Source organism: Phalacrocorax aristotelis, chromosome 2, assembly GCF_949628215.1.
Source record: "Phalacrocorax aristotelis chromosome 2, bGulAri2.1, whole genome shotgun sequence".
Lineage (NCBI taxonomy): Eukaryota > Metazoa > Chordata > Aves > Suliformes > Phalacrocoracidae > Phalacrocorax > Phalacrocorax aristotelis.
In genome coordinates this window covers 159,881,801-159,897,138 of record NC_134277.1, presented here as the reverse complement: position 1 = coordinate 159,897,138, position 15,338 = coordinate 159,881,801, and the positions used below count along the sequence as shown (strand labels likewise).

Sequence of the window (15,338 nt, the reverse complement as noted above, 5' to 3'; positions counted from 1 at the left end):
AATATTCCCTTTCACATACATTTTTTTACACAGTGCGGAGTGCCTGGAGAAATCAAAACAACCAACAAGAAAAAAAAAGGCGGGGGGAAGTGATGTAGCTGCAATATTAAAAGTTTGGTGATGAAAAAGCCACGGAAGCAAATGAATGCAAGGGGAGGTATCCTGCTTTCCTTAGAAAAGCAATAAAAGCCATAGAAGTGTTTCCTTCCATTTGCGGTGGGCCACCACTGTTTTCCAGGAGTGAGTCTGGGTAATCACAGCAGTTTTCCCTGAGTCAGACAGAGCCCAGAGCCAGATCTTTATCCATGTTGCTATGTGTTAGTGTAGCTGAGAGCAATATGTGGTTACTGTCTCAGAGCTGTTGCTTTCTTTCATCCCCTTTTTGTCAGGGTCTGGGTTTCCTTTCCTGGACGAGGACCTGACCAGAGTGACCCTGTGAGCTACCTGTTGTCCCAGGGAAATCAGGGGATAGGTTGAGATTAGAAAGAATCACACAAGCAGCTCGCATGCAACTCTGGCTCTTTCATTTCATTCAGTCCTGCTTTGGTCAGTAGCAGTCACTGTTGTGATCCCACTGTGTCATGGGCACACTGCAGAGTAATGTGGAAAGCCTCAATGTCCTCTCCCTATTTTCTTTAAATGCTTTTTGTTTTTTTTTTTTTCTTTTTGTTTCATTTTGGGGTTTTTTGTTTGTTTGTTTGTTTGTTTTTCATAAGTGAAGTGATATCCCTCTTGAATAAGCTTTAAACATATACAAACCCATGAACAGACATCTTCACCCCTTTTCTTACAAGACAAACTCTAGTCAGAGCATTGCTTTTCCAAACTGGCAAAAATTTGCATCAATAAGCCAATCTTTTTTAACAGTACTAAGACCCTGCAGTGTTCAATACAGTGTTCACCCAAAACTTTCAGTACCCTTTCAGTTTTGCCACATGTGCTCCAGAAAAATAAAAAGTTATGGAGACGTTTGAATAATTTTTTTTCCAGAGTAATGCCTAGGATTTAGTTACACATCTGCCAGCAGTACTGGTGTGTGGTTAAAGACATTTCATGGCTTTGAACTTCTCAAGCATGACTGTAAAACAATATTGTCTGTGCTTCTTATTGGTTATATCAGATGAGTCCCACTTCAGTCCTTTATTTGCTTTGCTGATCTCATTAGAAATAATTAAAGTTTTTATCTGGTTCACATTTAGTAGCTTTGTTTAGCTGGATTTTTTTATTATTTTTTTTTTAACAGATCATTTACTTCTGAAGCCTGTTCCATGCTGCCGTTCACCCAGTGTTATTACTAAATTCTTTCTGAGGGTTCACTACTTCCCTCATAAATCATTGTGTTCCCATTTAGCAAATTTAATAACAGGATCTGGTTTCAATCCTCCGTGCACAGAAAAGCCACTTCAGCTTTTCATTCAGACAAGGAATTTGATGGAATGTGCCTGGTGCTCAGAGCATCTCCCATCCCTTGATGTAGTTCCTTGCCAGGGCCAGCTGTGCTGCTTAGGGCTGAGCAATACAGGGACATTGGCCCTCCTTACCTCTGATTCTGGAGAAAGAAAAGGGAAAGGAGGAAGATGACAGGAAAAAAACCAAAACAACAAAACAAACAAAAAAAGATTTTCATCAGTCTTAAGGAAAAGAGAAAGCATTCAGGTTCCAAGCTGAAAATTCCTGAAAATTCTGAAAATCTCAAAAATTTCTAGGGGGCTGGATTTTGAATAATTAAGGTGTGTGCATTAAGGGCGGTTCATCCTGAGTGAGCTCAGCAAGCCTGTGCAGGACATCCAGACGATCAGGCCCAGCAAGCATCCAACCTGACCAACCTGATCTTCTATGACCAGGTGACTCACCTAGTGGATGAGGGAAAGGCCGTGGATGTTGTCTACCTGGACTTCAGTAAACCCTTTGACACTGTTTCCCACGGCATCCTCCTAGAGAACCTGGCTGCTCGTGACTTAGACAGGTGTGCTCTTGGCTGGGTAAAAGACTGGCTGGATGGCTGAGCCCAGAGAGTTGTGGTGAATGGAGCTAAATCCAGTTGGCGGCCAGTCATGAGCTGTGTTCCCCAGGGCTCAGTGTTGAGGCCAGTCTTCTTTAATATCTTTATCAATGATCTGGATGAGGGGATTGAGTGCACCCTCAGTAAGTTTGCAGATGACACCAGGTTGGGTGGGAGTGTTGATTTGCTTGAGGGTAGGAAGGCTCTGCAGAGGGACCTGGACAGGCTGGATCGATGGGCCAAGGCCCATTATATGAGGTTCAACAAGGCCAAGTGCTGGGTCCTGCACTTGGGTCACAACAACTCCATGCAACGCTACAGGCCTGGGGAAGAGTGGCTGGAAAGCTGCCCAGCAGAGAAGGACCTGGGGGTGTTGGTTGACAGGCAGCTGAACATGAGCCAGCTGTGTGCCCAGGTGGCCAAGAAGGCCAACAGCATCCTGGCTTGTATCAGGAATAGTGTGGCCAGCAGGAGCAGGGAGGTGATAGTGCCCCTGTGCTCGGCACTGGTGAGGCCGCACCTCAAATACTGTGTTCGGTTTTGGGCCCCTCACTACAAGAAGGACATTGAGGTGCTGGAGCATGTCCAGAGAAAGGCAACAAAGCTGGTGAAGGGTCTAGAGAGCAGGTCTTATGAGGAGCGACTGAAGGACCTGGGGTTGTTTAGGCTGGAGAAAAGGAGGCTGAGGGGAGACCTTATCGCTCTCTACAGCTACCTGAAAGGAGGTTGTAGCGAGGTGGTGTTGGACTCTTCTCCCAGGTTGCTAGCGACAGAACAAGAGGAAATGGCCTCAAGCTGCATCAGGGGAGGTTGAGATTGGATATTAGTAAAAATTTCTTCACTGAAAGGGTGGTCAGGCATTGGAACAGGCTGCCCAGAGAGGTGGTAGAGTCACCATCCCTGGAGGTATTTAAAAGATGTGTAGACGTGGCACTTCAGGGCATGGTTTAGGAGGCATGGTGGTGTTGGGTTGACGGTTGGACTTGATGATCCTAGAGGTCTTTTCTAACCTTAATGATTCTATGATTCTATATACAAAGCCAGCACGGTCACAATGCTTTACATTATTTGGACATTTGACCCTGCCTGTATACCCTCAGAGAGGAAGATATACCAACTATCACCATATGGACGTGGAGCAGCAAAAGGACTTGGAGCAGTTCACAGCTCGGTCATAGGCTGTAGGTATGAGGACATGTTACAGCAAGGTGAGAAGGAGGAAGAATTCAGCACTGAAGCCACTCCTTAATGAACACCTGTCCCATTTTATGTACCCAGGCATCATTCATTTCAGGGGATCACCATTCATGCATTAGGGCAAGTGCAGGCATACAGGCATTTACTAAGGCATAGCTGTAGTATATCCACTCATTTGCTTACACCACAGTCATATTTTCAGGTAGATGTTCCTCTAAAGCTTGTTGATACCTGAATACTGGCATGTACATAGGCTTTGGTCTTGTTCTAACACATGTGCCTTGATTTGACCCATTCAGTGCTTTGCCAAGATGTTAGCTGACCCTAGTACAGAAGCCCCTTGGGAGCTCGTGATGTCCCCTGTGCCATGCCAGCTGAACACCTCACTTTTAGACCTGTTTTTCCACCTGTGAACTAGGGAATTGTATTCTCCCTATTTCTCCCTAAATGTAAACCCAGGACCCTATCTTTCCCCTCTCTCACCAAGCCTTACTGGGCTAAAAGAGGTGTGGTATGATACCACCATCCCAGTCCTGTTTCTAAGGGGGTGTGACCACCTTTACAATACCCCGCAGCACGGCTGAGCAGTGGTGCCAGTCTCCCTCTGGCAGTCTCAGCTTAGGTAGTGGCTTGATTCAAAATCCGTTAAAGCTAGTCAAATATCCTCTTTGATTTCAGAGCACTTTGGACTTAGGCTTCTTTCCCATTTAACAGGAGTCCCTTCCAAATCGGCTCCAAGGCACATCAGTTGGATGCTGTGCAAAGTTTTTTCTAGTGCCAGTTTGGGCTCTGTGGGCATTAAAGAGCACAACATCATACTTGACTTTCAGTCAGACATTCTGCCAGCACTTGCATTTTGAAGCAGAGAAGGTGGGGAGAGGGTATATAATCTCTCATGTAAGTGTATGAAATGTGCGCTATTAGAACATAAGGACACCATAATGCTCTTATTAAAACTATTATTGTAATGAAAGAGGATTATTTACTTTGTAACCCATAGTGCTTTCCCAGAAAGTAGTTTCTGGATATAATTTTCAGTTTTCTTTGAACCAGATGTATCCCTGACCACAGTTGTTCTTATAGCTCATAGATGTTCCCACTTTTAGGGCACCACAGCAGAAAGGAGCACCAGGAAAAGTGAGGGATAGAAACCAGTTTCTGAGATGGTCAGGGTCACAAATCTGGTATCCATGGGCAGGACCAGAGCTCACCTGAATGTGCAGCATGTTTGGCTTGCTAAGGACATACTGATATCTCCATCCTGTGCTACTGCAGGCAACATGGAAGAGCAGAAACTGGGAAGTCCCTGACCTGGCAAGATTTCCCATTGTATATCAGCATCATACAACTGCCCTTTAAGCTCCAGTCATATCTAGGATTAAAGAGAGTTGTTGGGGTTAGTAAATAGGAATGACTTCATATATCACATTTAAAACTATTGCTCATGTCTTTGGTCTTTCTTAGCATCTGGATACAAACAACTAGGAAGCTCACCTGGCTTGGTTTCATTTGAAACTGATGATTTACATTCTGAAAGTTCAGCTTTTCTGTAGACAACACAAAGACTTAATTGCAAGCAAAGTCTTCTCATCCCCTGACATGTAAGAAGCTTTGTAATCACAGCCTGGGTGCCAGGCAAACCAGAACCTCAGAGGGTCTTTCCCAAGTGCCCTAGAGAAGACAAAATTATGGAGGAAGTGAAAGGAGTTCAGGAAGGAAATTCATCGTTCAAGGTCCTCCTAAGTCCAGGGAAGCTGCATCAATGCCTTTCCATGACTGTAGGTTGAAGCAACATGAGGCAAGCCAACTGCAAATCTGTGTGTTACATTTCAATGCACACGCACATGTACATATTTCACACGCAGTCCCCGGTGCGGCTGGCATTGTGGCATGGGCACAGTTAGCCAGAAAAGCTGTCACTCATCAGTTGCAAATTTCTTCCAACAGGTAATTGCTCTTTTTCACCACCAGGAGGAACAGGGAGGGCACTGCTAATTCATGCAGCTCTGCACTGGGTATCAGCTTCCTGTCTCACTCTTCCCAGTGCAGCTCACACAGCATTACTCAGACTGCCAAGAGGTTTGACTCAAGCCTCCATGGATCCCAACAACCCGATGAAGGATTGCATGAACTTGTTAGGTGGCTGAGCACAATGCGGAAGCCTCATACTGTCTCAAAAATGGGCTTGCTCTGGAAGTGACCGCAATCTAGCTTTGTGTGCAAAGCCTGATTTGCCTATTTTATATTTCAGCTGTGTTCAGACATATTGACTGTGATGCGAACTCTTGGGTACACAAATGTTAATGATGATGTATGTAATTTCATCATCCACTGTCACTAGTGAGGTCCCCGAGGGATTGATATTGGGCCCTGTGTTATTCAACATCTTTATAAGTGTTCTGGATAACGGCATCAAATGTAGCCTGATGAAGTTTGCTGATGACACCAAGTTGAGTGGGGAAGTAGACACTCCAGAAGGGAGAGCTGGTCTGCAGGGAGATCTGGATAGGCTGGAGGAGTGGGCCAGCAAGAACCTTATGAAGTTCAATAAGGAAAAGTGTAAGATCATGCACCTGGGAAAACATAATCTGGGAGTGCAGCACAGACTGTAATCCACCTGGCTGGAGAGCAGCTCTGTGGAAAGGGACCTGGGGGTCCTGGTGGACAGGCAGCTCAACATGAGTGAACAGTGTGCTGCTGCGGCCAAGAAGGCCAACAGGATGCTGGGTTGCATCAGAAAGGTCATCACCAGCAGAGAGAAAGAAGTCATTATCCCGCTCTACTCAGCACCTGTCAGGCCACACCTGGAGTCCTGTGTACAGTTCTGGTCCCCGCTATACAAAAAGGATGGGGACAGGCTGGAAGGGGTCCAGAGAAGGGCCACCAAGATGATCAGAGGACTGGGAAGCTGCCATATGAGGATAGGCTGGGAGAACTGGGTTTGTTCAGCCTTGAGAAAAGGAGGCTCAGAAGGGATTTCATCACCATGTACCAGTACTTAAGGGGTAGCTACAAAGAAGATGGAGACTCCCTTTTTACACGGAGTCCCATGGAGAGGACAAGGGGGAACGGACACAAGTTGCTCTTGGGGAGATTCCGATTGGGCACCAGAGGGAAACTTTTCACAGTGAGAACCGTCACCATTGGAATAATCTCCCCAGGGAAGTGGTTGACTTGGCCACGTTGGACACCTTTAAGAGTCGTCTGGACAGGGTGCTGGGCCATCTTGTCTAGACTGTGCTCTTCCTGGAAAGGTTGGACTAGATGATCCCTGAGGTCCCTTCCAACCTGGGATTCTGGGATTCTGGGATTCAGTAATTGGCAGCTGTACTGCCTATGGAGCTCTGAGTTCCTGACCAGCACTGGCACTTTCCTGAGCTCAGTTCCCTGAAGTGACACATGCACGTACAGGAACAGGGCCAGAAAACACCATAAAGTGTTGTGGTTTAACCCCAGTAGGCAACTCAGCCCCACAGCTTCTTGCTCACTCCATCCCAGTGGGATGAGGAGTGAATAGGAAGGGTAAAACAGAGAAAACTCATGGCTTGAGATAAAGACAGTTTAATAGGTAAAGCAAAAGCTGCACACACAAGCAAAGCAAACCAATGAATTAATTCACTACTTCCCATGGGCAGGCAGGTGTTCAGCCATCTCCAGGAAAGCAGGGCTCCATCACACATAATAATTACTTGGGAAGACAAACATCATCACTCCAAACATCACTCCTTTTCTCCTTCTGCCCCACAGTTTTATTGCTGAACATGACGTAATATAGTATGGAATATCCCTGTGGTCAGTTGGGGTCAGCTGTCCCAGCCGTGTCTCGTCCTAAATTCTTGTGCACCCCCAGCCCACTCATGGCATGAGAAGAATAAAAGGCCTTGGCTCTGAGTAAGCCCTGCTCAGCCATACCTAAAACATCCCTGTGTTATCGACACTGTTTTGGTCACACATCCAAAACACAGCCCCATACAAACTACTATGAAGAAAATCAACTTTATCCCAGTGAAACACATTACAGGCCAAGGCTGAGGCAAAGGCAAGAGGTTCAGTTTCACCAGGATATTCCAGCTCCAAAGATTATAAAAGAGCATTGCAGAGATGACACTATATTTTGCCCAAGGCAAGGTCCACCCATCACTGACCATTTGTCACCAGCTGTGCTGGGGCCCTAAGTTCCTGCTGTGCTGGTTAGCAGAGCCCTAATCATTCTGTGAGTATGGCAGTGAAAGCAGAGGTCAACTGAGCACCAGATTCTGACATTTGTTGGAAATTCAGAGTGAATCCAAAGTCACAAGAAAGCTTTCAGATTAGGCTGACAATATAATAAAAGCTGTAATGGAACTGTGTTATTTAAAGGTAGGAACAATTTTTGAGACAGAAGAAGAATTGGACGAAAAAATTTTGCCATGAAGATGACCCCAGCTGCGGCCTGGTCATGGCCACGTGTCATTGGGTTTGTCCTTTACCTCTTCTCTTCACACTACAGCTGCATCCAGGCTTGCACTAGCTGAACAAAGCTTTGGGCACAGCTGCTGCCCATGCTGCTCTGACAGGTGATCCAGCATTTAGTTTTTCTGTAGTCAAGATGACTCCAGAAGTGGCCTGTGGTCTGTTCACAGCTTTGTGAAGCCCTTGCAAACCACATGAATCTCAACTCAGTGGCATGCTTACAACCTCACTTAAGATCACAAGCCTGCCCCAGCTCTTACTGCACATGACTATGTATCTGAGCCCTGATAGGACCTAGAGACAAGCTGGTGATAAAAGGTGTCGTGGTACTGACATGCCTTTTCTCTTCTTCCAGGTGGCAGAAGTAATTGCATTTGGTCCTCTCTGTACGTCTCGATGCATCTGTTGCACGGAGACAGGATGGGTGGGGAGTTTTTGAGGGGGTGATCTTGCTCACTTCTTTTCACTTGGAGTGTGAAAAGGTCTAGAAATCCTTCCATGGACACAGCTCTTGTACCTCAGCTCTTCCTGTGCTGCCCACTTGAAGGTAGTAGAAGCAAGCACTTAAACAAGGTGTACTCTTCTACCAGGGTTTGAGCTACCCTGGCTCAAGGGCTGTTAGGTGTGTAACTGTGAGGCTTGTTTTCCTTAAGAATTCAAGCCCATATTAAAAATAGATGTCCTTTTAGACCACGTGGTGCCCATACTTTTGATGTGTGGAACATGTCCTCATATGAACCCAGTGGCTATTCAAACCTGCAATGGTTTTGTTCATTGTATTTATCTGAGAGAGCTAGGATGAGAGCCTGTCCCTGTATCCTGCCTGCACGGCTTGCAGCCCTTTCTGAGAGCTCATTAGGCAACTGAATTGCACATAGGACCTCACTGAAAGCCCACTGGAGCCAGTGAATGGTTTTCTATTGATCCAAGCCCTTGAACTGCAGCAGTACAGGCAAAGCAAATGGTGCAAAGTTTCTGCTTTCAACCCATCAGGACAATATTTGAATTTTCATGCTTTGCTTTTTTTTTTTTTTTTGGTCTTTTTTGGACTTGAACTATTTGGTTCAGACAGATTTCCCCTCTATAAATCTGCTTGCATTTCTAAATGCAGTTACTAGTACGAGGAAGATGAGCAACAGGCAGAAAGCAAGGCAAAACAGCAAACGGACAGTAAACGGAGCTTTCTTTAACACACCAACAGCCAGGAGAGAGGAAGTGAACCACAAACTACTGTAACAAGAGTATTAAAAACAATAACAAGAAATCATAATATATTATGGCTTTGCAATTAAATAGCATCCTTTATCTGATGAGCTCCTTGTACTTTACGAACTTCAGTTAATTAAATCTTCTCCACACACATGATATGCAGAAGGCAGTAATCTTCAGCAAGAGTTTCAAACAACAGCATTAGCTGGGAGCACAAACCACACTGTCCTTCCCCAGGAAATGAGCACTTTGCTTTGGAAAAATCATGTTTGCTACACCTGCTCTGGAAAAGCTCCTCCTCATTCAAACAGAAAAGTAGCTGAGGAAATTAAAATTTAATTTGCCTGAGTTTAGACAGGGCAGTTTAGGGCAAGCGAACCAGAATTTCCCCAACAACAGCTGTTAAAGTCTGGGGGAAAATCATAGCTGGAAAAGAAGGAAAAGCGAAGATTACATGAGTGCTGCATTAACTGCAACATCATCTTGCTTTTCTGCCTCCTGTTTGCCTGATCTTCCCCTTGCCTGATTTGCTGAACCAGTGACAAGTTAGTTTTCAGCCTGGAAACAAACTTTCTTTAAAAAAGTAATAAAAAGTGTGGGTGTCTCCTATGCACAACTTACAACAGCAGCACCAGCAATAGACTGGGAAATGAATGCTCCTTTAGGTGTATGCCAGCTGTCAGGCTTACACTAAACAATGTTCTTAATTAGTGGTAATGAGTTGGCAAACTCCTAAAAGTTTGTAACCAATTATTTTTTATAATTATGATCACTTAAAGACAATAGCATATTACAAATTATGACTAACAAGGACAATGCAAATGTCAATTAGAAAATAAGGCTCTAATCGTCACAACTTGCCTTAAAGCACAAATCACTGCAAGTGCATTTTTTTGTTCAAAGGGAAAAAAAAGCTAGGGAAAGTCAGTGCTGGGAAAATAAAGAGCTGCACTATTCTGCTTTCCATGCTGGATGCTGAAAGGATGATACAGAAAGTAATGAGAAAGTGCCATGAAATATTACGCAAAGAGACTGTCCCCATGGTGTTGCACTTGGTGACCAGAAACCACCTGCACTTTCAGAGCAGCCCTGTACTGGGGGAGGCGAGTGTGGTCTGTACATCCATGTCACCACTTGCGAGGCACCTGCAGTGATATCCAGTTGCCTTGACAAGAGCGGCTAGTGCCATTTTATCTAACTTGGGATATTGCACTTAATTTTCAGCTGGCTATTTCAGACTTACTTGACTACCCTACACATTGACACAAGACTGGCAGATATGACATAGGACCCATGGAAAAACTGTGCCCTCCTGGAGGGGCAGCTGGGAAGCAGGTGGGCTGTGTGAGGCAGCAAAACTACATTAGATGCCTGTGTTCAGACATCTGAACCAAGCAAGGAGTGATTTCAGGTCCTATCAGCCTTGTGCTGGCCTTGCAACATCACACTTTGACTGGCTCAGCAGGGACTTTTCCCACCAGACTTTCTCTGAAAGTTGCCAAGCATGAAGGTATAAGGCAAGAACAGAACTGTGAGCTCAAAAGTATGTTGTATATTCAAGCAGTGCCATGCCGCAACTGCCTGATTGTCATCTTAGGAAGGAGAAGAAAGAACTGTATTGGCATTTGGAATAAAATGGCTTTCTCTGTGGAGGGTGTACAATTCAGATCAGTCACCAACTGAGCACATTCAAGGGAGCTTGTAGCACAGAGCAGGGCTCTCAAGGAGTAGCATCTCTGGGCTTGCAAAACTTGAGTTTCTGTGTGGGTGGTGACAATGAAGGCAGGAGTGGATCTCAGGTTTCAGGAGTAAATCCAGTGATAAAAGTCCTTTTAAGAACTGTCTTCAACTTGTCTTACATTGTTGGCACTATTGAAGATCAGGATTTTTTTTATTATTTTTGTGGGGTTCATTTGGGGAGATATATATTTTTTGCCTCTACCTTGAAAAACACGGTAGAAAACAATCCTCCTGGAGCACAAAGTGAGCATTATCCAAACACTGTTAAATAGAAGAGATCAACCTGCAAAGCAAAGGGAGGAGATGTCTCCCATCCATCATGGTGACACTGCTGAAGGCCAGGAGATGAGGGTTTGATTTCGTCTACTCTGACAGCACTCATTCAGCCAGTGAATCTCTGTCACATTGCACGTAGCTGTGAAAGGTAACTGGCAGCATATACATGACTTATAGATACACAGACACAAGCAAACGTGATGAAAAAAATATCAGCATAATGTAGAAAGCAAGGGACAGGGTGTGAATTATTCTCCCCTTAGAATATGGGTGCTCGAAACTGTCATTTGTGCTGCACCGACCAACTCAGAAAGCCGAGTCTGTGTTCAGCATACAAATCTTGCCTTGTATATCATATCTTGATAGGTTCAAAGTGGATTTTGCCAGGGACTAGGGATGTCGTAGCTCTTTCAGTGTGTGTGTTAGGTTAGATGTAGGGTTATAGAGCAGGAGCTGGGCCATTTGGCAGACACACATCCTCCCTCCTGGCCCCAAGTTTAGTGGTTTCTTCCCTCCATCCATACCTAAGGAGCACTTTTGACATTTACAACTATGAAGGATTAAAATCAGTATTCTGCATCCTCAGAAAAGTTCAAGTCGTCCAAAAATATCACAAGATAAAAGGAAAGTCACTTTTCTTGGTACCCCTACCTTTCTCACTTTTTATTCCTTTTTACCGTGACATGACTGAGTATCTCTAAGTCATTGACCGCAGCATAATGTAGTTTTAAGTACATTAGCTTAGGTACCGATAGAAGTCTCACTGCAACAGCTTGAATTTCGCACCAGCAGAAAATCCCATTTGAAAAGCCTGGCAAATTAGGTCAGGCTTGAGCTCTGTACTGGCAAACCCAGATTTCTGCCACACTAGCCTGGACAGATGGAGGATAGCTCTAACTGCAGTTGACTTGAAGTCACCACCATGCTGACAGGGTGGGTGTACAGCTTCAGGCTGAAAAGTCATTTTTTAACTTATATGAAAATAAATTTAACTGATGGGTAACCCCTCTCCAGATGTCCCACAGGGAACAGCAGATATATTACTGTGTTTAATGACAACAAGACCTCTGGGAATGGCAGACAATTAATGTTACATGGAGATTGAGATGGTTGGACGTTCAGTACAGCCCACCTAGCTGTCTGCTTTGGTTGCAGATCAATGCTTAAATTCTGCTCACTGGTACCTCCCAGATTTTGCAATTAAAGTGGAGGATAAACCAATTGTGAGCTCCTTGGCGAGGGCATCTTTGCATCTTCTGCTCATGTGCCTGGATATGTTATCCATGTTTACAGGCCGTATTTACATTGCAGAGCTACTTGCAGAGATACCCACCCTCACCACACCCAAGCCATTAATGGAGCAGGACACTATAATCACCTCAGCAGATTTCTCCCTGAACTAATTAGACTTTTTGAGAAGCAGCTGATTATGAGCCCAAGAACATCTTGGAGATTGCAGCACTTTCCACATCACAGATAGACTCTTTGCGTGGTGTTACATGGTGTGTATGTCCCAGCCCTCTTGGTGCTGTATCAGAGCTCTTGCCATTGGGCTTTTTTGTTCAGCTTCATGCAGAAAGTAGGGTATGATTCCCAGGGAGCCTAACAGAATCATAGAGTCATTTAGGTTGGAAAAGACCTTTAAGGTCACCAAGTTCAACCATAAAACAAGTTGCAGGAAACTGCAAAGTCTGGGGGAAACATGTTGGCCCAGAAAAAGCTATGCACAGTGGTTGCTCAGACCAGGCTGGAGGAGCTCACGGTTCAAGGACCACTACACTCCTCTGATGCTGACATACAGTTAGTTCTCTCTTGTGCATGAATTTACATTGGTAGTTGGCACATGTGTATTTGAATTACTGTTTTGACTAGTCAGAGAAAACCATTAGATTAAAATATAATTTTACAATTACATACCTGTGTTTTCCAAAACCTACAGAACAACATATAAAATATCCCTGAAGCAAAGAGACATTGTCAAGAAGTTGTCCCACCTTCACACTAGCCAGTGGGTAGCCAGTGCAGGTGGCTGTGTAGCTAATACTTTCCGTACAGGAATATAAAATAACTAGTTTGAATCATACCTTTTAAGGCATTTTACTAGCTGGAACATCCCCCCAGCCTGCACAGTACCCAAAGCAGGGCAGGGACTGAGGCACACATTTTGGCTTTATGCTTTTGCTACAGGCTGAGAGTGAAGGAATTAAACAGCTACAAATATTCTGGCTGCGAATATTTGTCTGAGGGCAGCTCCTGCCCCTAGACCACCCCTGCAGCTCTACTGCATTTGTTCTCATTTCCTAAATGTAACTGAGGGTGGGAGTAGGACCTCCAAAATCCTTTTTCAGTTTTCCACTTTTTTCTTTAAGCTTCTGCTGCCAAAACCCATCATGCACTGATGAAGGACAAAATGAGCAACTCTGAAATGCAGTTTAAATTGGTTGGGAGCCAAAAAGACAAGGAAAAGTAGAGTGAAAAAAACTTGAATATGCCTGGAAGAAATGGCCATCTTTTTCAGAACTGTACTTAGTAATTCTATCATTATTATAACAGAATGCAATGTCATAAAATGGGCATTGCTCTTATTCATATATGGTTTCATGAAAGTGACAGAAAGAGCAGCTTGTGGTGCCTCTTAAACAAATAAGAAATGGAAATGCCTCAATAACATTTGGAAATTCGAGATAAAGCCAAAGCCCCATGTCTTATATTTAAAAATTACCAGCTCCTAAAGCAGGCCTGCTTAGCCTATTGTACAATTAGTGACAAATACAGTGCCTGTGATATATTTAGTGCATGGAAAATAGAGCTGGTCCGTATGATATATGATGACTGGATAATGATTGCAAGTAATGGTCTGTTTGTACATCTGAACACAGCAAAGAAAGCAATTAGCCATCACTGATGGGCTGTCATGTTTCTTTAGCTTAGTTGAGATAGAGGAGTGGACAGGAGAAAAGGAGCTGTTGGAAAAAAAAAAGACAGAGAAAGGCAGAAAGGAAGGACAGCAGAGACAGATTGTTCCCAACACCCAGGCTGGGTGACTTGGGTGCCGTATTCTGTCCCCTGCTTTTTCTCTTTCAGTGGCTGATACTCTTTCCCATCTACTTTCATTAGTGCTTCTCCACTTCCCTGGCTCCTTGGCATTAGCGTGCCTGATCCACATGTCTCACCCTAGACAATCTCATTCCTGCACTTCTTTTTCCCTACTTCGCTACTTGACCGTGCCCTTACTCATGCCCCAGGTCATAGATAATTCTGTGGAAAAAGCAGCTTAATGCTGAGGAGCTATCACTTCCTTCCTCTCCCCTTCTCCTTTCCCCCACCCCACCCCACCCCAAAAAAAAACCCCACAACAAAAGAAAAGACAAAAAAGAAAAAAGAAATGTCGACTTATTAGATAAGAAATAGGGAAAAGAGCTAAGAGTATTTTTATGATAAAACACAGATCCACCATGTACATTTGAGTAGAGACTGTGCAAAACTTTCCTAGGAAGTAGAAAATGTTCAAGGGGAAGGAAAATGTGATTTGAGGAAACGGACAGCAACTGAGGAGACTAGTGCTCATCAAGCTGCAAGTATAGAAGAAACAGTTAACGGGGACTGTAAGAGATATATAAAACAATGAGGCCCAGTGAGTTGGTGATGAGAGAAAAATTATTCCCAGTCCCTGCCAGTTGACAGCCAGGGGCTTTCAAATAAACCAGCTGGCAGGTCCAGACCAAAGCAAATCAAAGCAGGATGTTTCTTCAGACAACATACTAATCTGTGGAACCCCTGCCATGAACGGCATTCCTGCCATCTCCCTGTCTAACTTTACTTTCTAATTCTCTCCACCAGTCTAGACAATATTATTTTCCTCTGTCAACTCCATTCCCCCGTACACCTCAGAAACCCGCTCCACAATATTTTCCTTGTGCGCATCCCTTTCAGCTCCCGGTAGCATCACTGTAGCTACCTGGGTTTGATAATTGCTTTTACTCTTCTATTAATTGGCATTAATATATAAGGCAGTATCCTAGAAACATTTCCCTTTCATCCTGAAAGCCACATATGCTTTTTACAACAGCTAGAATCCATGAGTTTTGTCATTCCCTGTATGTTGTAAATGCAGAAGATACTGACCTTCAGATAGCAGCTGACACAATATTCATATCAGATTTCCCCTTCTTCTCAGCTTGGGAGGGAAGTTGTGAACGGGTCAACTGTGAGTTTACTTCTGAATTGGGCTTTTCTGCAGATGAGGAGGTGTAGGACTGGGATTCAGGTATTTCGAGAATGTTATCTGCCATCTAGCTCTCTTGTCTCCACGTAAATCAGTAACTTTCTCAGGGTCACTAGGAGTCATCACAGCCAGTAAGTTCTGCAAAAGTGCTCATCTTATTTTGGTGTACAAAGGGCTGATGCCGCAGAAACTCCAGAGGCAGTTTCTCTGCCTGGAAGTGAAAAGGAGAGGGTGCAA

General features: G+C 44.4%; 1 long non-coding RNA gene across 2 annotated transcripts in view; it reads right to left on the bottom strand.

Annotated features, from left to right (window-relative positions):
• Positions 1–15,129, bottom strand: part of LOC142053774 (uncharacterized) — a 42,989-nt gene extending 27,860 nt beyond the window's left edge. The window contains exons 1-2 of one of the 2 annotated variants that reach the window (XR_012659316.1): positions 15,002–15,129; positions 10,803–10,883 (exon numbers count right to left, since the gene is read on the bottom strand). This is a non-coding gene — a long non-coding RNA (uncharacterized LOC142053774). The remainder of the gene's footprint in view (positions 1–10,802; positions 10,884–15,001) is intronic. The other variant, XR_012659315.1, reaches the window with a different exon arrangement.
• Positions 15,130–15,338: the final 209 nt, after the last annotated feature.